The 15,893-nt window shown below is 54.4% G+C and overlaps 1 long non-coding RNA gene across 3 annotated transcripts; it reads right to left on the reverse strand.

Moving 5' to 3' along the window:
- Positions 1–4,681: 4,681 nt before the first annotated feature.
- Positions 4,682–13,616, reverse strand: LOC134759576 (uncharacterized). Of its 3 annotated transcripts, XR_010135956.1 has the most exons (4): positions 13,558–13,616; positions 13,130–13,349; positions 9,564–9,698; positions 4,682–4,810 (listed from the first exon to the last, which is right to left on the reverse strand). It is a non-coding gene; the product is annotated as an uncharacterized LOC134759576 (long non-coding RNA). The 3 variants fall into 3 exon arrangements; XR_010135957.1 differs by lacking the exon at positions 9,564–9,698; XR_010135955.1 differs by lacking the exons at positions 9,564–9,698; positions 13,130–13,349; positions 13,558–13,616 and adding an exon at positions 5,422–8,524.
- Between the last annotated feature and the right edge of the window lie 2,277 nt (positions 13,617–15,893).

Genomic DNA, 15,893 nt, shown 5'->3' on the forward strand with positions numbered 1-15,893 from the left:
AGTTTGGGTTTTGGTTTTTCTGGGAGCCCTTTATCACTCATGTTCTGAAATTTCAATATAGGTGACCAGCTATGACACTTTTTTGGTTGCTCATCTGTTTTTGTCTTGCTTGACATTTTCTCCTCCTTTTCAACCTGAGGATTTGGGTCTTTTTTGTTTGTTATGTAATATTCTCATCTATTTTTATTTAAATAGTGTCTACCCTCCTTTGTTCTGTTCTTTCCCTCTGGCACATCCATGTAGAGGAATGCTTGAGTTTCAGAAGGTATCTCCATGTCTCAACTTTGTTTTTTCATTTTCCATCTCATTATCCCTTCAGGAAAAACTCACTCCCAGAGAAATGAAGTAATAAAGAAATTAGACCTTTAAAAGTAGGAATAATTATTATTCCCTGAGAGACAAGAAAATGTTGCATCCATGAAACAAGAATAAGAAGTTATAAAAAGAATGAATTAATAGAGCTTGGCAATGAGAAATTCAGCACATCGCTGGATGATAGGATAGGTGGAGCTGAAGAGTGCCCTGTGATTAGAAGGTTACGCTGAGAAACCATGCTGGAGCCTGGCTGCTCAGAGTGTGGGCCACAGACCCACACTCTGCATCAGCACCACCCACACGCTTGTCAGCAATGCAGTCTCAGGATCACAACCAGCATTGAAGACCCAGGCAACATGCATATATTGCAATTTAAGAAGCACTGGACTAATTTTTGTGTTTTTGTGGAGATGGGGTTTCACCATGTTGGCCAGGCTGGTGTTGAACTTCTGACCTCAGGTGATCTGCCCACCTCAGCCTCCCAAAGTGCTGGGATTACAGGCGTGAGCCACCACGCCCCGCCTCTGTCATTCTTAATTGTGTGTTCCAGCAATCTTGGTAGTGGAGGTCCAATCACTCTGTCTGCTTCAGTGTGAGAAGCCCGCCTGGGGGCAGACGTGGGAGCTTTGCAGTGAACAGGGAGGAGCAGGAAGTACCATCGGTGGGGACACTTCTACAGCTCCTTTTCTTAATTTGGGCAGCCCTCTTTCTTATGGGTTCATTGGGTCCCCCTAAAATGCATATGTTGAAGTACTAACCCCCAGGTCTGCAGAATGTGACCTTGTTTAGAAATAGAGTTGTTACAGGTAGAATTAGTTAAGTTAAAATGAGGTCATGCTGGCTGGGCACGGTAGCTCACACCTGTAATCCCAGCACTTTGGGAGGCCGAGGTGGGTGGATCATGAGGTCAAGAGATCAAGACCATCCTGGCCAACATGGTGAAACCCCATCTGTACTAAAAATACAAAAATTAGCCGGGCGTGGTGGCACGCGCCTGTAGTCCCAGCTACTCGGGAGGCTGAGGCAGGAGAATCGCTTGAACCCAGGAGGCGGAGGTTGCAGTGAGCCAAGATCGCGCCACTGCACTCCAGCCTGGCGACAGAGCAAGACTCCTGTCTCAAAAAAATGAGGTCGTGCTGGGGTAGGTGGGGCCCCAGATTCAATCTCACTAGTATCCTTAGACAGCAGACAGGAAAATTCCGAACAGACGCACTCACAGAGGGAACACCACGTGAAAATGAAGGCAGACTGGAGTGAGGCAAGCCAAGGAATGCCGAAGATGGCCAGCAAACCACCAGAAGCCAGTAGAGGAGCATGGAAGATTCTTGCTCACAGCCTCAGAAGGAACCAGCCTCACTTACACCTTCATCGCAGACTCCCAGCCTCCAGAACCCTGAGAAAATGCATTTCTGCGGTTTCAGCCGCCCAGCCTGTGGCGCTTTGTTACAGCAGCCCAGGCTGACTAAGACACCGTTCCACCCAGCCCTCATCATGCCCTTGGGCACCGTCCTGTCCCTAAGGCGAAATCCCTGTTCCCAGCGGGAGTCAGATGCCCCTATCACTGCTGCCTCAGCCAAGTAGGGGGAAAAGCACCTTATCAGCTCCCACTTGCCACCGCTGGGGCTCCCAGATGGATCCTCAGAGGCAGCTGCTAAGCCTCCCTATTGGGTGGATCCACGCCCTGCCTGCGGGCCTCTGCCTCTCTAGGACTCTTCCTCAGCCCCTGCTGCGTGCCGCTGTATGTCCAACCCTGCCTGCTCTCTTCTTGGCAGGGATTCCTTGCAATGTCTGGTGCCCTGAGGGTTCTCATCTTTGTTTTTGATCACATTTGTGTATTTACTTAGTTTCCTTTTAAAATAATTTCTAGAGGGAGGAGCTTAAGTTCAGTCCACCATTTTGAAACAGAAGTTGAAAATTATTTCCGTGGCAGACACTTAGTCCAAGAGCAGACAAAATGAGGTAAGACATCTCCAAGCACTTGGGGAAATGCAAAGGTATTACCCCTAGTTGATCCAAATTTTCTAATACATCACATCCTATTAAATGCAAAGTATTTCTCTTATCCAGCAACATGCAGGATGGAGGAAAGGAGTGTCCAATCTGAAATGGAAAACACTATGTTTGGGGTTTGCTCTGGGGTCGTGGGGTGGAAGACTGTCCAGGCCATCCCTGGGCTCTGCTATGTACCTGGGGTGGGATGCCATCTCTCACATCCTGGCCCCAGAAAGATGACCACCACCACGTGCTGGGGACTTCTGGAGCCTGGATTCTTAGCAACACAAATGGAGCTCAGTGGAAGCTACCGCCCAGTCAGGGACAGCAGAAGACAGAGTTTTATCTCCTGCCCCTTAACAGCCTGAGTGCCGTGCCCCGACCTGTGTGTGCACACACACACACATGCACACACACAGGCATTACCAACCCATTTCCCCAAGGAAAATAGTAACTGGAAATGTAGGCATGTGGTAAGTCAGAAATGGATTGAGACAGATTCATTTAGATTAGATTAGACCAGATTCGATTAGAGACAGAGGGGAGGGAAGTTTGCTGTCCCATCTCCCCTCCATTGGAGGCCTGCCGTGGTTTCCAGAGGGTCTCAGGCACTGGTGGGCACTGGGCTTCCCAGCCTGTCGGAGGTCCACGTCCCTAACCCTCAGGACCCCAGCAGGCACTGGAGTCAAGTGTCAGGGGAGCCTGAGCATGACTCCTTCCTGGGTGCAGCCACCTGACAAGCAGCCTCTGAAGCTTGGGTGGGCCAGAGGGCTATGATCACTCATGCGTCCATAGTACCTCGCCTCCAGGACCCCAGCAGAGGACATGAGCAGGCCAGCTCTGGCCACGCAGTGCTGGGTCCATGGTGCAGCCTGGGTGTTTTAATAAGGACACAGCCGTACCACAGAGGGATGAGGTCAGGATGCCCCCCTGTTACTCTGCAGCCATGATGTTAGAGCAGAGGCTGGGAGGGATGGTAAGAGAGAAGATGTATTGCTTGCCAAACCATTTCCCTTTCCTCTGGAAGCCCAGGCAGATCACCTCGGCCTCCCTGCAGACAGCGGGCCCGACAGAGTACTGTCTGTACATGGGGCAGCCCTGAACCCTTCCCATACTGATCCTATCAGTCCTCACTGCTGCAGGGAAGCTGCTGGGTGGAGACCAAGGAAGAGCCCCTAGGGAAGGCCCAGTGCTGCCTTGAAGGAGACCCTCATGCTGATGAAAACGCCAGTTGGGAAGCAGAGAGCGGCTGGTGGGGTCCGGCGGCCTGAGTGAGGGAAATAGGGAGATGTTGGCGGAAGGGTATGAGCTTCCAGTTCAAAGACGAGTAAGAGGCTGGGCGCAGTGGCTCACGCCTGCAATCCCAGCACTTTGGGAAGCCGAAGCCAGCAGATCACCTGAGGTCAGGAGTTGGAGACCAGCCTGGCCAACATGGCGAAACCTTGTCTCTATTGAAAATACAAAAATTAGCCGGGCGTGGTGGTGTGTGCTTGTAATCCCAGCTACTCAGGATGCTGAGACAGGAGAATTGCTTGAACCCAGGAGCCAGAGTTTGCAATGAGCCGAGATTGTGCCACTGCACTCCAGCCTGGGTGACAGAGCAAGACTGTGTCTCAAAAAAAAAAAAAAAAAAAAAAAGATGAGTAAGGCCTGAGGATTGGATGTTCAGCATGATGACCACAGCTAATAATACTAATAATACTGCACTACATACTTGAATCTGCTAAGACCTCAAGCTTTCTTTTTCTTTTTCTTTTTTTTTTTTTTTTTTTTTGAGATGGAGTCTCTCTCTGTCACCCAGTCTGGACTGCTGTGACGCAATCTCAGCTCACTGCAACCTCCACCTCCCGGGTTCAAGCAATTCTCCTGCCTCAGCCTCCTGAAGAGCTGGGATTATAGATGGTTTAACCCCATCTCTACTAAGACTACAAAATTAGTCGGGTGCAGTGGCATGTGCCTGTAGTCCCAGTTACTCAGGAGGTTGAGGCAGGAGAATTACTTGAACCCAGAAGGCAGAGGTTGCAGTGAGTTGAGATGGTGCCACTGCACCCCAGCCTGGGTGACAGACTGAGGCTCTATCTCCAAAAAAAAAAAGAAGGAAAAAATTTTAATATAATTTAAAGAAAATATGTTAAAACACTGTTGACCCTTGAACAACACAGGAGTTAGGGATGCCAACCCCTCTAACAGTAAAAAATTTGTGTATAACTTTTGACTCCCCCAAAACTTAACTACAAATGCCCTATTGTTGACCAGGAGACTTACTGATAACACACACAGTCAATTCACACACATTTTCTATGTTCTATATATTATATACTCTATCCCTACAATAAAGTAAGCTAGAGAAAAGAAACCGTTATTAAGAAAATCATAAAGAGAAAACATATTTATTATTCATTAAGTGGATGTGGATCATCATAAAGGTCTTCATCCTCACATCTTCACTTTGAGTAGACTGAGGAGGAGGGGGGTTGGTCTTTGCTGTCTCAGGGGTGCAGACCTGGAAAAAATCCTCATATAAATGAACTCATGTTGTTCAAGGGTCAACTGTATATTTTAAACAAAATCTTTTCGGGAATAAGAAAATGTACAATTTGAGGCTGGGCGCAGTGGCTCACGCTTATAATCCCAACACTTTGGGAGGCTGAGGTGGGAGGATCACTTGAACCTAGGAGTTTGAGATCAGCCTGGGCAACACAGTGAGACCCCCATTGCTACAAAAGATTTAAAAATTAGCTGAGCGTGGTGGTGCACACCTGTATTCCCAACTATTTGGGAGGTGGAAGTGGGAGGATCACTTGAGTCTGGCAGGTGGAGGCTGCAATGAGTTGTGATCACGCCACTGCACTCCAGCCTGGGTGACAGAATAAAACCCTGTACCCTGTCTTAAAATAAAGAGGAAATGTACTGGCCAGCCATGGTGGCTCAGGCTTGTAATCCCAGCACTTTGGGAGACCAAGGTGGGTGGATCACGAGGTCACGAGTTCGAGACCAGCCTGACCAACATGAAGAAACCCTGTCTCTACTAAAAATACAAAATTAGCCGGGCGTGGTGGCGGGCCCCTATAATCCCAGCTACTCAGGAGGCTGAGGCAGGAGAATCGCTTGAACCTGGGAGGCGGAGGTTGCAGTGAGCCGCGATCACGCCATTGCACTTCAGGGTGGGTGACAGAGCGAGACTCTGTCTCAAAAAAAAAAAAAGTACCATTTGAACGGAGTGTATAATAAATTGTTTAGCAGAGCAAGTAACACGTTTGTAAGCTACAATCAAGGATCTGGTGAAAGACAGGGCTTCCCCACGCCTGCCCCTCCAGGCTCTGTCCAGCAGTGCCCTATCCATGCACTCCCAGCCGAGAGTTGAGGCTCAGCTCTGGGCCTGACCCCAATCCCTCAGGATTACCCCAGAAGCCCCCTCCTCGCCTCCACCAGCCCACAGAGGACTCCACGAAAACCTGTGCTCAGGCGGCCCAGCCCTTACCCAGCACATGGTGTTGACCGAACTTTTCTCACCTGTTTGCTCAGCTCAAACCATAGGGGCTCAGTGAGCTCACTCACCAGGCTTTTTGCTGCAGAAAAAAACAACCTGAGATCCTAGTCCTAAAGAGCAGCAAGGGCTGAATGAGATGAGCGCTTCCTGTGCACCAGGCACTGTTGTAAGCACTTTACCTGCGTTAACTCACGCAGTCCCAAGAATCCCGTGTCCTTGATGAGGAAACTGAGGCACAGAAAGGTCACCTGATGTGCTCAAGGGCACATCACAGTTAGTGAAAGGCAGAGCCCTGTCTGAATCCTGGTGCAGCCCAGGGTCTCACTCTGAAGGAAAGTGGCCAGCCCCTGGTCAGCATCAAGGAACTCTTTAAATCTCAACTCCACCTGTAAGTAGCTATGCAGCCTATGGAAAGTTCCTTAGCCTCTCTGGACTCTCTGGTTCCTTCATCCATGAAGCAGGGAAGATAACATGCACCTGGCAGGATTGTTATAGGAACTAAATCAAACAGCATCACGTGCAAACGCAGTTCAGCATGGCATCGCAGCAGCTTATTTAACCAGCACAGCAGGCATTTAGTGTAATTGCTTATGGTTTCCAAATGGCAGCTGTTATCTGTGTCTAAGAGGTCTCCCCAGAGGGACTCATGTGCTCAGGGGGAGACCATCAGACACGGCCATCGGCCTCCCTAGGACAGGGCAGCAACAGCATGAGAGTCCTGGGTCCCTGGTCCTAAGGAGAGGGAAAGGGGGTGGGGGACTCTGAGATGTCACCACAGGAAGGAAGGAGCCAGGTGGGGTGTCTCCAGCTGTCAGGCAGCTTCCAAACCTGTCCTCTTTCTTAATTCTCCTAACACCCCATGAGTCTCATTCCACGTCACAGATGAGGAACTGAGTTGCCTGTGGTCACAAAGCTGAGGTAAAGAACTCTGCCCTGTCAGGGGCTCACAAGGCCAGCTGTGCCTGAGACGGGTCCACGCCTGCTTCCCCTGGCCATCGCCCTCCCTGCCCACTCTGCATTCCTGCTTACAGGCTCCCAGGGTGCTGAAGTCCTGACCCCCGTGCTGACACTGCCCACCCCTCCTCAGGCCTGGTCTCCAGAAACTGGGGAGGATATGCAGGTCTCGTGTGCAGGGACACTCTGACAGGGCCCCATGAGGAGCCTCCCTGGACTCAGGGGTCCACACAGGCCTGCACGAGTGTCCTCTGCCCCTAAGCTCAGCCATGGGGATGTTCAGCAGCCTGGGCGCCCAGCCTGTGCCAAGCTCATCCTCTCCTCCCCGGCTCACCTTCTGGTTCTGTGTCTGGGACTCCCTCTCTGTGGGGGTGAGCACCATCCCCATGGGAATCACCAATTTGCAGTCATCCAGGACACACTCCCGGACCATGATCAGGCCATGTGTCAGAGTCTAGGGCTCCACCATCCCCTCAGGGCCCTGACCTGTCTGAACTGACCCTGGGCCTAAAACTGGGTGCTTGGACCCTCACACATATTTGGGACACCCACAAGATGAACTGGAGGGTGAGGGAGAGGAGCAGGGACCCACTGGTTCCCACACTCTGTGCCCAGAAAGGAGACTCATTGCACTGGGACCCAGGGCGGCGGGGTCGGTCAGAGTGAGAGAACAAGCTGGACTCTTGGGGTGACACGCACACACCCCAAGGAGGGGGCTTCCCTTTGCACACGTGCCTGATGTATGCAATGGGCGGGGTCCCTGGCACCAGCCAGACTCCACAGCTCTCAGAACGCTGTTGGGGTAGAAAGGACCCCCAGACTGTTCCAGAGAGAAGGCAGAAGCCTGGGCTGGGCTCCAGAGAGCTGATGGTGGCCTGGCGGGTTCCTCACTGACAGGCAGGGGTCCCTGGTGTCTGCAATATCATCTTACCACGCATGACATCTTCACCCCCGGCTACCGAGGCTCTGGGGCTCACAGATCCCCTCCCTCAGGGGCCGCGGCAGCACGGAGACATGGCCAGGCTCTCCACCATGGCAGACTAGGCTCAGTGGGCCAGACTTCCCGGGCGGGGACGCTGAGGTGGCGCTCAGCTGCCAAGGTGGAGTGTGCAACTCACAGCCATGTGAGGTTCACAGCGATGGCACTCATGCCTCACCACAGCAGGCTCGCCTCCAGGAACCTCATCTAAGAGGTGATTACATGTTCGGGTCTTGAAGCGGCCGGAACCCCCAGCAGCAGGAGGTGGGTCGGTGCACAACAGTGGATCCCTAAGGCGGAATATCACAGGGCTTTAAAGTGTGTGTGGATGAGTTTTTAATGACACTGACCAGTGCTCTCTGCAGTGCCCCCTTCTCCTCGCCACATCTCTTTTCCCCTGCGAGCTGCATGGGGCTCCTAGCTGTTTGGGAGCAAGACGTGAGCAAGACAGAGGAAACCAGAGTGTCTGGATTGAGGCCCCAGTGAGTCACACTCACCGGGGTCCCTGGACACCTCTCTATGATGTCTGCCTTCCTGGAGAAACTGAGCCCCGAGCTCTTGCTCCTGCAAGTTCAGGGAGGCGTTGCCAGCGTGAGGAGGAAGGCTTTCCAGGGCTCCGGCTGCCCCTCAGTGTAGCCACTGAAGGCAAACACTTACCCACAATGTGCTGTACGGGCTCCGGCCCAGCCTGGGATGTCCACAGGCCCTGACGACGAGGCTTTGAACTAAGGCAGAGAGAGCAAGGCCTCAACCACCAAGCCCTTCAAAGGCTGGTGGGAAGTGCTCTCTGTTAATTCCAACCACATGGCAAATTAAGTTCTATTCAGCCCCTTTCCAAAATATTTTCCTGTCTTGATTTAAGGAAAGCTGGAGCTGTGCCATCGTTCAGACAGGCTGGGTCCAGCCCGGGGAAGGGAGAGCCAGCGCCCGCGCCCATGGAAGCTCAGCCTCTCCCCCACTGAGCTGGCTGCTAGCTGCAGACAGGCCCGTGCAGACAGCTGGAGGAGTGCATGGACAGGAGGGAGGCGGGAGGCGGGAAGGATGATAACGCGGGTAAACGAGAGGGCGGGGAGAGTGCAAGCTTGCTTTGTTTACAGCTTCAAATCCGACAGGATTGTTTCTTTGAACACTTCAGTTAAGACCATGATGTTCTTTGGCCCTGGCAGCTTTGTTCTGCCTTTCCTCCTCCCCCACCTTCCTGGAATGTGTGGGCTGGAGAGAGGAACATAAAGGGAGACAAAAGGAAAGCGTTGTCCTGTCCACTGAAGCCCAAGCTTGGGCAAGGCCCCTACATAATGCACAGAGGACACCCACAACCAGCCTTCAGCATCTGGGGTGACCTGCTCCAAACCCCTCTCCGCTCAGGTGCCCAGCCCCACCCCTCCCCTGGAGCAAGGGACAGTCCCAGTCCACATCTCACTTGCTCCTCAGCAGCAGTGGACAAGCTGGACCCTTCCTCCTCCTGGAAGTGAGCCACTCTCCGGCATCTAGAGAGCAGCTCCTCTCCTGCGAGCCCGTGCCAGCCAGCTGCTTGGGAAGGTGGGAAGCATGCCTTGCCGGCAGCCCCTTGCCCGAGATTGCAGCCCCTTCCAGAGCTGGTCTGCAGGCCCATGGCTGCCTGGTGAGCAGTCCAAAGGCCTAGCCCTTTGCATTCACGAGGCGCAGCTCTGGGGGGCTGTCCCCACTCTCAGTGCCATAGGACCAGCCAAAGCCTCAGTTCAACTGCCCAGAGCCTCCCTCTGCCCAGCCCCACAGCCAGCTTCCCTGCAGAGATACCTTCTGAAATCACCCCACCCAACTCTCCAGCTCTGCATCTGTTTCCAGGAAACCCACCTTAGGACAGTCAGCTCTGGCAGCGGACCTGGGAAGCTGATTCCAAAGGCAGATGTTGGAGCCAGCTTTCTGACCAGCCCAGGGGCAATGGAGACCCGCCACTCCTGGGAGATGGAGACCGGAGAGCTCTAGGTGCTGCCAAGGCATAAAGGGTGAATCGTGCCCATGATGAGCAGGGCTGGGAGACCTGCAGAGGAGGATGCAGGGGCCAGGGCAGCATCGCTGGCCCTGAGAGAGGTAGTCACATAGGACCAGGGAACTGGACAGCACTTGGCTGAGGTCACCAATTCACTGAAAATGAAAACAGGCTTAGGGTGATCAATGACCCATTCAAGGCACAAGGTGAAATCTCAGGGGCCTCCCTGACAGCACTGAGGGAAGCCCTAATCTGATCCAAGGACAGAGAGCAGAGAGTGAGCTCAGGACCCAACTGCACAAGCACCACACTTCAGAAAAGATGGAATTCTAGCCCGGGCATGCTCCCCACAACACATTCAGGGCTCCAGTGTGCAAAGAATGGGACTCGAGGCCAGGGATGTGGACACTTAGAGGTGCAACTCCTAGATCCTGGAATCCGCCAAGAGGAGAGGGCAGGGCAGCCCACTCCCCTATGAGGAGACAGTGCCCCAACTGACTGAAGCCCCTGCAGCGGCTCAAATGAGGCAGGTTCCAGGCGGTGCCAGAGGAGACAAATGCCCCCTCCCTCCTACAACCAGCATCACAGTTGGCACACCCCAGTGGGAAGGTGCTGGTCTGTGAGAGGAAGAACGAGATCACCTCCCTGTGTTCCCAGAGAGCTGCAGGGCTAGGGGAGATGCCGTAGCAGGGGAATACATGCCCATTTGGGGGTGCCGCATCAAGGTTCAGAACCACGGGTAAGGAAAGAAGTGCTGGCGTGGAGGGCTTTAGCCTCCTGAAAGGACCCGGGTTACAGAGCTCATGCTTGTGGCTCCTGGCTCCTGCAAGCTTGCAAGAAGCGAGGGCCTGTGAGAAGCGGAAATGCCAGCATTACCACAGCAGACAGCAGAGGCTCTCAGAAGTGGGCCTACTAGAGCAGATGGGCTGCATAGGAAGGAAACCCACCATATTCCATGTTCCCAGGAAGGGCTGGGGGATGCCCCGCACCCCCGTAAGAAGGCCCCAATGGTGAGCGGCGCACTCTTGGAGGCCCTCGCAGGCTGGGCTGATGGCAGGAGATGCTGCTGCAGACCTCGGCTGTGAGCAGCAGGGGCAAGGACAGGAGCCCAACCTGGTGGAGGCCAGGTGGCAGTGCCACAGCCAGAAGCAGGCATACGTGCATGATGAGGAATAAGAGCTGAGTGGCCAGCGAGTGCCGAGAGCCAGGCAATCGCTTAAGGTCTGCCATCAGAATAAATCAAGGTTGGGGGACACAATGGTTTGAACATGTCCCGTCCAAAGTACAGATATTGCCAATACGCTTGAACCTGTCAAGAGGTGGGGCCTTTAAGAGGTGACCAGGCTGGGGGGGCTCCTCCTCCTCGAGTGGGGTTAACTGTGCTTATGAAAGGGCTTGACTCTCCCACCTGCTGCAGGGCACACAGCGTGCCTCGCCTCCAGATGACTCAGCACCAGGCGCCATCCTGGAAGTGGCGAGCAGCCCTCACCAGGCTCCCAACCTGCCAGCCCCTTGATTCTGGACTTCCAGCCTCCAGAGCTGCCAGAGGAGACCTGTCTGTTCTTCATCAGTTACCCATCCTTGGGTGTTTTGTTATAGCGACACTAAGCGACTGAGACAGACAGCCAGGACACTGAGGGCAAAGGCGCTCTAGAAAGCCAGTGGGTCCCTCGCCTGGTGTCAGGTGCTAAGGCACCGGCCAGAGGAGAGGGCGGGTCCCTGGGAGGAAGGCCCTGCAACCTCATGGCAAGGATGGCCAGTCACATTCCTGGGTCCTTCCCCAAAGGGGCAGCAGTGTGCCGGAGAAACAGGAAGGCCCAGGCCCCTCCAGGACTGTTGAGGGTGATCCTGAGTGCCTGAAGTGCCCCAGGCCCAGAGTAGCAGGGCTCTTCGTCTTCCTGGAGGGTGAGTCAGGTCTCCCTGCCCTGGCCCACTTGCCCATGGGTCCTCATCCATGTGGGATGAAGTCTGAAGACGTCACTGGGCCCTCCCAGCACCCCAGCCCAGGGCAGGACTGCGTGAGTGATAAATAAAGACGCCCTGGACCGCCCTTGATGAAGGCCAGTTCTCTCCCACCTTCTGGACTGCCACCTCCCCACTCTGCACCTTCACCCCCTCTCAAGAACCACAGCCTCTAGGGCCCACCTCTCTGTTTCTGAGGAAAGAAAGCATTAGGGTGGGGACGTGGATGGTTTCACCAGTTGCATTGTAAAAGACACACAGAGGGCAATGCTGTAGTCTAAGAAAAGACTTTCTAATGGTGGAGTTTCTGGCAAAAAGGCAGGGCCATCATGAGGCAGTTAGTGCTGTTGGGCAAAGAATTGCTTCCATATTTGTCTCAAAGCATTAAAATGGGCACCAAATCAATATTTCTTTAATAAAAAACAAACAAAAAACTTGGCCTACGCTCTCCCAACACACCCTGAGCATGTCTCTAGCATCACTAGAATGCTACAGGCATTTGACTGCATCTTGCCTGTTACCTGTTAACTTCTTGCTTCCCTCCCTCAATTGTGAGCTCACCGAAGGCAGGGATAGGACGGAAGTATCCTCTGAATCTTTAACCTCAGGCGCTTAGGGACTGGGGGATGGGACGGAGATGTGGCAGGCAGAGTCCAGCCTCCCCAGAGCCACCTCCCAGTCCTGCGCATGTGCTTGGCAAGTCCCTGATGGGAGCCCAGGCAAGGCTGGGGCTCGTGCGTGTCTCCCCTGCCAGGCTGTGAGCACCCGGGCAGGCTTGTCCAGGCCAGCCCTGCTGCTGCCTGACACCAGCCCAGGTCGTGGCCCCCAGAGAGTGCCTGGTGAAGTCTGTCTGGCTGAGGTCCGACCCAAGGGGGTAAGGAATTATTTCCTTCCCTGAGGCTTCATTTTGAAAATAAATTTAGTAACTTCTAAACAAATCGTACTGACTCTCCCAGTTGTATTTGTTTAGTTAAATTAATTCTATTTTAATATTTCCATTAGCCATTTAATTTATTCTAAAACCTGGCACTGCAAAGTAATAAAACCTCTCAAATATTGACAGACAGAAAGTAAATGTCGCCCAGCTACAACCATCTGTTTTTCCTCCAAATTCCTCAAGATGGAGAGTGCGCCGCCGTGCTTGATTTACGGCCTTCCTGGGCCCATGCACGGCTCGCTGGCAGCCTCCTGAGCCAGCGCTGCTGGGGGCGACACTCTGGACTCAACAGGGTGAGAGGGGAGGGAGGGGAGGGTATGGGGTGCGGTGAGAAAGTCTACACGGCAAACAGAAATGGAGTCCCGGCTTTAAAATGGATAAGCTGGATGAAATGCAAAAGCTCGCTGCTTTCCTGCCACCTTCCCCAGCGCCAGCTGCCCTGCGATGTCCCTGGCATGCCAGCCCAGAAGCCACATACACCACCTCCCCTGCACCACCTGTGCCTCCACCCCCTCTCCCCCACCCACCTACCTTGCTCCTTGGATGAGAGACAGGCGCCCTCCTTCCTGGCAGTCCAGCCAGGGACGGGGGCACCCCCTTAGAAGCAGGGTCTCCAGGACCGATGGCTCAGAGCCCCTCTACTGCACATGGTTCCTGAGGGTATGCACTATCACGGGGAGTGACGGAGGCTGGCTCCACAGTCAGCTCCTCTTCAGCCAGGTGTGGTGTGGTCTGAGGGAAAGTCTCCAGGCTGGACAAGAGACACAGCCAGGTGTGAACCTTGGTCCCACCTCTCCTGACCTGTGGGAGCTTCCACTTCCCCTCTCAGCAGAGTGGCAAGTGGACGGGATTCCCCACAGGGGTGCCGGGTGGGTACACCTGCCCCATGCCCAGCCCTGTGCCTAGCCGGGCCTAACCCATAACCAGTACCCATCATCTCCTGGAAGAAAAGCTTTCACCTGGGCCTCTGCTGTCTGGTTAGACTTCCCCCAAAAGCAGAGGGCCAGAGAGGGAGGCCACACAGCCTCATCCCAGCACTCCCCACCCATCAGCGCATTTCAGTGTGACATGTGTTTACACGGCACGCATGCTTACAATTCCTCTCCAACCACCACTCAAAGCCTAGGCAGCCACAAATATTCCACAGTGCTTGTCGGGGCCCAGCAGCCCCAGCCTGCCCTGCCTGCACCTCCCTCACTGCCCTTGGTACTCCCGCTGCCTCTGCCCGCAGCCCTGCCGCAGCTCTGCCCACTGCTAGGGGAGGCCAGGCACTGCCCAAGCACTCTGTGGGCCCTGCTGGAGTCTGTGCAGTGGATGGAGGGCCAGACAATGCGTGTGTCCAAGTGTGTGTAAGCCCCACAGCTTGCTCCAGAGACACCGAGACGCCTCAAGGAGCTCAGGGCCCTGTGGGAGACACACCAGCAAGTGAGGAAATGTGCCAGCATGCCCGGGGGCAGCAGTGGTGTCTGCAAAAACCCAGCAGGGCACAAAAGGTGGGCACCCAGCCTGCCGGGAGGACCAGGAGAGGGTTCCAAGAGAAGTGTAGCACCAGGATGAGCTCTTCAGATTACGAAGTCCTGCAGGAAGAGAGGACGGTGTGAGTGAAGGGTCAGGGGACAGAGCAGTCTCCCCAGTTCAGTGAACCCCACAGCTTGCTTGGCTGCAGCAGAAGGTGTGAGAGGAGCGGGAGAATGGAAAGGCCAAGACCTGCAGCTGGGAAGGGAGCACAGGCTTCACCCTGAGGGCAGTGGGGAGCCACGGCAGGCTTTAGCCTCCAGGAGGAACGTGCTCCAACTTGAATCTGAGACACATCCCTGGGACAGCCGTGGAGGACTGGAGGAACCCAGCCTAGGAGGAAATGCTGAAGACAGTGGGAAAGAGCAAGCTCGGGAAGGCCCTGGAAAACTCTTTCCAAATTCCTGTCTGTGGCTTGGGCAGGGTCTCAAGGAGGTGCGTTGAACAGCCGGTAGGTACCATGCAGATTGGCAGGGGCTGTGTGTGGGGGGGGCGGGGGGAGTGGGGGATGACGCCTTTGACACAGGAGGAGCCCCAGGAGGGCCTTGGTGGATGTTGCTGAAGGGAACTGAACTCAGGTAATGCCTCTGGCATCGCATCCAATAAAGGAACGTTGAGCAACTGCTATGCAGACCACCACTCTGCACATGCTCACTCAGGGCTCCCCCCAGAACTGGGAAATGGGACAGGAATCTAAGAATTACACACAGTGCAAAGGACAATTCTGGGGGTGCAGCCAGAGGGGACAGCAGTAGGGGGTGAGTGATTCCAGGCCCTTCCTTTCACTAGAACCCTAGAGCCTTCCTGGGCCCCAGTCCCCACAACCTTACCAGATACCCACAGAGACCCGAGGTGCAAGTGGCTCCTCCAGCCCTGGCTTCCCCTAACCCCACGCCAGCAGACAAAAACTGCCGGGTGTCAGACAGGAACAGGACCCCCAACACGGCCACGGTGCCACCGCAGGGTCCCACCGCAGCCCTCATTTACCTTCTTCAAGCTTCAAGGCAGCCATAGGTGTGAAACCACAGAACAGACTGCACAGATGAGGGGAAGGAAGCAAGAGAAATGACATTCCCATGTAAGAACGCAGGGCGCAGGGCGGCAGGCAGCTGCAGCCCAGGTGGGCGGGGTGACACACACACTCTACCCTCCATGGCTCACTCCCAGCCACATGGACCTTAGTCCTGAAGCCCCAGCCTGCTGCATCCAGGCCCCTGCAGCACATGCAGCACACAGACACGCGCGTCCCCTCGGCACGCTGCGCCCCATCTCCCCATGAAGCCTCCATGGCCTTCTCCCATTTCTTAACTGCATATTTGAGTCTTCACTTATCCCAACAAGTTCTGCTGACATTCTGGGAATTAATGAAGCTGGGTGCAGCCTGCCAACCTCACAGCTCCAGTGGAGGAAAAAGGGAGTTGTGTGTTCACAGCCGAAAGAGGAGTTCATAAATTCTCATAAAATTACTAGATGTGTGTAATTTATGGCCAAGGCCAGACACTCCAAGCCCCCAAGGAGCAGAGCAATGGCTGCAAGGAGGTGTCACGGGAGAATGGCCACTGTGTGATCTGCCATGCTCTGAAGGACAGCAGGGAGGTGGCAAGTGATGGGAAAGGGGCCCAGGAAGTAGCGTCCAGAAAGACCGGGCAAAGGCAGCGCTTATTCCATTCTTGTGCCAAGCTATCCTTGAGCATCAGACAGAGTGAGCACCTGAGCAGATGGCCGGCTAGGAACACCGCGGGGGCCCTCCTCAGCCGCCAAGTGAGAAACACCCGAGGTT

Source organism: Pongo abelii, chromosome 11 (genome assembly GCF_028885655.2).
Source record: "Pongo abelii isolate AG06213 chromosome 11, NHGRI_mPonAbe1-v2.0_pri, whole genome shotgun sequence".
Taxonomy (NCBI): Eukaryota; Metazoa; Chordata; class Mammalia; order Primates; family Hominidae; genus Pongo; species Pongo abelii.